Source organism: Psammomys obesus, unplaced genomic scaffold (assembly GCF_907164565.1).
Source record: "Psammomys obesus unplaced genomic scaffold, mPsaObe1.curated_primary_1811, whole genome shotgun sequence".
In the NCBI taxonomy this organism is placed as follows: Eukaryota; Metazoa; Chordata; class Mammalia; order Rodentia; family Muridae; genus Psammomys; species Psammomys obesus.
Genome location: NW_026594462.1, coordinates 1,793,651 through 1,800,048, shown reverse-complemented (window position 1 = coordinate 1,800,048; position 6,398 = coordinate 1,793,651). Strand labels below are relative to the sequence as shown.

Here is a 6,398-nt window from a genome sequence, read left to right as displayed (position 1 = left end):
GCTGTTAAACTATAGGTTTGTTTCCACCAGAGTGATCTGGAGATCTGCGGCGGGTATGTTGTCTGCCCGGTGATGATTCTCGCCGTGAGGATCCAGACGGGCCTTCCTCTGGTTCTGATGCATCTGCTTCTACCTGGGCCCTTCTCCCACTGGTTTCCTGACCCAGCGACCATCTCGAAGTTGAAGAAGTACTGCTCAATCAGTTTAGTCGATGAGAGAGCTGGAGGAGTTGCACTGAGTCCTCTCCTGAGCCTGCGACCCAGGACTGATCACAACCTCCATTCTGACCAGTGCGCTGCCAGCTGCTAAGTTTCAGTGTGGTCTTTTGAGAGCACTTCCTGGTTTTTAAAGCTGCTCAAAGACTCAGCAGATCATTCGAATATGCCCACCCTCAACCGCACCCCTACAAACTCTAACACACTACACTCCCGTGGCTGGTACATATAAACACAGGCCCTTCTTAATCAGCTAATTTCTCTGATTCTGCAGAGTACAGAGTGAGAGACCAAAGGATAAAGTCGTTAAAACCTAGAGTAGGTGCGGTAAAAAGTTAGTAATGCCCTGAGGGGAGAGCTACCTCACTGCATTCTTTCCCCACCCACTAGAGATACGGTTGCTAGGAAACTGGACCCTCCCTAGGGGGAGGGACACCTGGTCATGGTCAATGGTCTGGGAACCTTTCTATAGCCAATCGATTCAAAATGTAGCATCTTGACCAATAGATGCTTGCCAGGCAGGAATTGCCCCTGCCTTGGGTATGCTGGGAGGAACCAGAATCTATAAATCACCCAACTAACCTGCGGACGCGCGCTCAGCTCGCACCGCTTTGGCGGTGGGCCTGTGTAGGCCCAAGCTGCATCTTGTAATTTACAATAAAAAGACCCTCATGTGTTTTGCAACGGAGTCGTTTCCTGTAGATCTTTTGGGGGCTCGCGAACTGGGTATAACAAGAGGCACTCAGGAACTTCAAATTGAAACCTGTCATATTACTATCAATTCTACTCTCTGGTTCTAAAACGTTTTCAATCTTTCAACTATGAGAGCTCATGATTTTACGTGGTAAAACGCTTGTCTCTGAATTGGGACAACCAGAAGCCACCATGAAAACATGTTCTATCAACCACTGCAGTGACTGCTACATTAAAGAGAAGCACATGAAGTGTACGCATTAGTCTACAGGTAAGAAAAGCTCAGATAGTGAGCGCATGCGTTAGTTATTCTCCCTTGAAACTCGATAATAAACTCCACAGCTCCTTAAAGTTATGCAGAGGGGTAACTTCCCAGAAGATTAAATCTTAATGAGACTGTGGTTACTGTAGAAGTTACTGATTTCATTTTTTTAAAGATTGATTTTGTCAGGCAAATCATTGGTGGTGCCCTGCCTTTAATCCCAGCACTCAGTGGCAGAGGCAGGCAAATCTCTTAGTCAGAGGTCTACACAGTGAGTTCCAAAACAGTCAGGGGTACAGAGAGAAGCCCTGTCTCAAAAAACAACGACAGCGAAACTAAACTAAAGATTGATTTCGTTTTTAATTATGTATTGGTCAAGTGAATACTCAGATGCCCCTGGAACGGAAGTTACAGAAGGTTGGGAGGGACCATGTGGTGTTGGGAACCTAACCCAGGTCTTCTGCAGGAGCAGCAAGCGCTCTTAACCACTGAGCCATCTCCCCAGATCCCTGTACAAGGTCTTTAAAAGCGTGAGGTCTGTTCAGTTCATCTTGCAAAACTGGTAGAATAAGACTCATGGTGTCACTAGGAAGAAAGGAAAGAAGAGGAACCCAGGAAACTGGCTTTGGCGTTTCCGGCAACATCTTCAGCTGTTACGCTTCGGCAGTGTAGCCAGCATATGGACACTGTTTTGTTGTTGTTGCAGTATTTTATTTTATTTTATGTGTATGGGAGCTTTGCCTGAGTGTCCGTCTGGCATCACACATGTGTCTGATGTCCTCGGAGACCAGCAGAGGGTGTAGGATCCTGTAGCTGGCGTTTGCCATTTTATGGGTTCTTCTTTTGTTCACTCTTCTCCACCATTTTTCTTCTTCCCTTTCAACGCCCTAACACTAGATAAGAGAGAAAAAAGGATGGAGAGGAAAAGGACCAATGTTATTGTTGGACTACTTCCTGCTGGTTAGAGGTGTTGAGCTCCTTGGGACAAATTTGATCTTCACTGTCAGGATAATTAATTTCTCCTCCCCATCCCCCCCTCTGCAGGTTCTCACTGTGTAACCTTAGGTGTCCTGGACTCCCTTTGCAGACCAGGCTGGCCTCGAACTCACAGAGATATACCTGCCTCTGTCTTGTCAAGTGCTTACAGGCTAATTTCTCCTTATTATTGTTTCTTCTTGTGCAAGACTACTTACCAAACTTCAACTAACAGCAACCAGCGGCCGGCCAGAAACCCATCTTTCAGGGTTCTAGCATTTATATATCCTCCAAAGTCCCCAGAATTCAAAGCATCACAAAATCACAGAAACTATCTGCAGCTGGCAAAATCATGCCCCCCACACCAGAGCATGGGGCAAATGACAGCTGCTACAAAGCAGCTCCATATCCCCACACCTGGAATTAAAATAAAAACATATTATTATACTATTTATGTGTTTTTTAAAGAAGCCAAAATCTTGGCTACAGGATCCCCTGGGTCTAGAGTTACAGGTGGCTGTGAGCTGACACATGGGTGTTCGGAATCAAACCTCAGTCCTCTGGAAGAGTAGCTAATGCTCTTAACTGCTGAGCCATCTCTCCAGCCCCTCGACATTCTTTTATTTTATTTTTTAATGGAACAATGTAATTAGATAAAATTTCTAATCAGCTCAGTTTTTTCTTCTTACAGTGTGTAACACTCCGCCAGCATAATGACTGCATTAGCAGTAGTGAACCACTCTTGAAAATCCCTATTTAGTAAAACCACATTAAGCAAAATACAGAGGGTATGATGAGCACCCTGATTTAATTTTTACACAAGATTAACATATTGAGCTATCATCTCTAATTTTAAAATCGTGTTCTCTCTATTTAAGACCTGTAAAATAATACTCAGGTAATTGGATATGCTTTATAAGATGCTTCTAGCTTCGTTTGCTCTTTGATTTGGGCAAGCAATGGGTCCTAAATGATTCTCTGGTTCACATTTTAAAACACAAAGCCCAACTCTAGAGGAAATTATAGTTCTTCTGTCTCTCTCTCTCTCTCTCCTTTCCTTCTTCTCTCCCTCCCTCTTTTTCTCTCTCCCTTCCTCTTAAAAAGTTGGAGCAATGGCACACTGTATCTCTTTTTCCCCTCTACTTCCCCACTATTTGCATTTCCTCCTTGGTATCTACACTTCCCAGTGAAGTTGTATTGAGGAGAAACAGAGGGACCAGCCTCCCATCCCCGGAAGGTGGTGAGCACCAGAGGGGGCAAACATGAATTGCCTGCCTGTAACGCCTCTGTACCCTTAAGAATACTCCAGTTACAGTGGTTCTCAATCAGTGGGGAGCAACCCCACGAGGGTCACATATCAGATATTTACATTACAACTTATTAGACTGGCAAAATTACAGTTGTGAAGTAGCAAAATAATTTTATGATTGCGAGGGTCACCACGACGTAAGGAATTTGTATTAAAGGCTGCAGCATTAGGAAGGATGAGAACCACGGCTCCAGTAAGTCCCTGGGTGCTGCTGAGAAACACATTCTTCTGTGGACTGTACTCACCATTTACTGGTGGCTCCAATGAGCCTGCAGGGAACCTGATAACCTTTTCTAATGGAGCTGCCCAGGGAGATCTGAAAGAAAAAAAAAAAAAGGCCAATGACTGACAGGTTAGAGTGACAATCTGCACTTGACTGCCAGCATTCAGAGGCTACACAAACACACAAAGATCTTCATGACAGACAAAATTCAGGGCTTCCCCAAATCCCTGGTTTTGAGCACCAGGTCACACTCTTCATATTACCTGACACCTTGCAGCTAACCCCTCTGCTCTTCGGATCCTTCCTCTGAGCAAACTCTTCCTGGTTTTGTATCCAGGTGCAGTCTCTTTGTGTGGTAGGAGTCCTTCATCCAGATGCAAATGCTTTCTGCAAGACCAAAATTCTTTTGCTCTGGGACTACAGAGGCCAGCCTCTAGAAATATTTGCATGTTGGCTGGTAAAACAGGCCAAGCCTTGCTGTAGAAATGAAGCAACAAAGAGATCATTACAAAATCAAATCAATAAACAAATGCGACACAAATGTACTCTATTAACTGTCTATGGTTTTTGGTTTTTTTTTTTAAACAGACAGAGATAGGAATTTACAATGCAGGAAGTGTATCTAAAAAAAAAAAAAGGTTCAAAATGAAAGTGAAGAAGAAGAAGAATCTTAATGAATTACAACCAGCTTGATAATTACAGTCTCCATGATTGCAGCCCAGCAGAAAGCCGGCTTGATGAAGTCACCTCCTGATGATCTGTGACAGTAAATGACTGTTCCAAGATACGAATTCAGTGAAGGTTGCAGATAAAGATGCACTTATGTAGTAGCAGTTTGGTTATACGGAATCTGCGAGTGCGCTGCTAGTTTTATGTAAACTTGACACGAGCTAAAGTCATTTAGGAAGAGAGAACCTCAATTGAGAAGTTGTCCCCATCAGCTTCATCTATGGTCAAACCTGCAGTACATTTTCCTGATTGATGGTTGATAGGGGAGGTCCCAGCCCATTGTGGGTGGTGCCACCCCTAGGCTGGTGGTCCTGGGTGCTATAAGAAAGCAGCCTAAGCAAGCCAGTAAGCATCATTCCAGTTGTGGCCTCAACATCAGTTCCTGCCTCCAGGTTCCTGCCCTGCTTGAATTCAGGCCTCAATTTCCCTTTAGTTGTAGACTGTTACCTGGAAGTATAGTATAAGACAAAATAAACCCTTTCCTTCCCAACTTGGTTTTGGTTGTGGTGTTGCATCACAGAGATAGAAAACCTAACTGAGACAGCAAGGTAATATTAGGAAAAAAACAAAAACAAAAAAACCTCCAAGCAAATTTTTAAAGTACTTGTTTAAACAACACATGAAAATATTTTCATGAACCAGAGGATGATGGTGTGTGGTATTTTCCACTACATTATGAATTCAAAGGGAATCTGTACTGCAGAGCAAAACCTTGTCTCAAAAAAGGAAGACATGGAGGAAGGGAGAGAGGGAAAGAAAAAGGGAGGGAAGAAAAACAAGAGCTAGTGAGATGGCTCAGTTAATAAAGTGCTGGCTATACAAGCATGAAGGCCTGAGTTTAGATCCCTAGCACCCTTGTAAAACCTGGGCATGGTGGCCTGTAATCCCAGAAACAAAGACAGGAGCAGCCCTGGGGCTCACTGACCAGCTAGCCGAAACGAACAGCTCCAGATACAGTGAGAGGCCGTGTCTCAGAAAGTAAGGCAGAAAGGGCTAGAAGAAGGCACCAAAATCAACTACTAACCAGTCCACACACACAGGTGTACACCCACATATCCCCCCCCACAAACATGTGTACACATGTAAGCACACACACAAAATAAAAATGTAAACGATTAACAAAAAGAATGAAGTTTCTCATGAATATTTTGAATTTAAAAATCCTATATTACCTGTACTTTGAATCATTCTCTTTAAGTAAAAAAAAAAAAAAAAAAAATTTAGTGATGTAGAGAAAGCAAGATACTGAGAGCCAGTGATAGAAATCAGTGGGAAGGTAATCAAAAGGGACTAGCAGCAAAATCATGAGCAACTCGAGGCAAGAATGGCAAGCACGTGGCCACTGAGGATGCAAAGTTGGGTACTCCCGATGTCATCTCGTCTTGGTTCCCAAGGTTGATCTTGACGTCCATCTTTTCCCCAGACAGGTAGAGTTCTCCATGTATGTTTAGAATAGTCCTTGACAGCCACTCCTATGCACAGACTACACGTAGTTTAAAGATGACCAGGAGATATCTCTTGCAGGATACAAGTCAGGTTGACCTTTAAACCTTAGAAGATGCTGCTGCTGCATTGTATTCTCTTGTTTTCAGGCATCAGAGATGCCGCTGCTCAAGGAGGATATTAAAATTGATAGTATTGGATTATATCTGTCTCTTCAAGTTTCCTAAAGCAAGGGACATCTTCCTGACAGACCTGTCCCCAACCAAGTACCTGATCTTTGACCTTTGAAAAACTGACCAGCCAGAGCTTTAAGTTGTGCAGTCCAAGGAGACCCTATTTGGTATCAGTTCCTGCAATAATCACATTGATCTTTCCTCCTCTCTGTTCTGTCTTCCCTTCCTACCTTTCAGAATCAGAAGTGGAGGCCCTATTCACGTCTAACTGTAACTGTAAAACTTTCATCACCAAGGACTTGAAAGGTTTGGTTTATCTTAATGAAAAGAGAAAGAAAGAAAGAAAGAAAGAAAGAAAGAAAGAAAGAAAGAAAGA

General features: G+C 43.4%; 1 long non-coding RNA gene across 1 annotated transcript in view; it reads right to left on the bottom strand.

Annotated features, from left to right (window-relative positions):
- Positions 1-1,521: 1,521 nt before the first annotated feature.
- The window catches only part of LOC129685572 (uncharacterized), a 28,684-nt gene continuing 23,807 nt past the window's right edge, over positions 1,522-6,398 (bottom strand). The window contains exons 2-4 of the long non-coding RNA XR_008721509.1: positions 3,941-4,154; positions 3,700-3,770; positions 1,522-2,063 (exon numbers count right to left, since the gene is read on the bottom strand). This is a non-coding gene — a long non-coding RNA (uncharacterized LOC129685572). The remainder of the gene's footprint in view (positions 2,064-3,699; positions 3,771-3,940; positions 4,155-6,398) is intronic.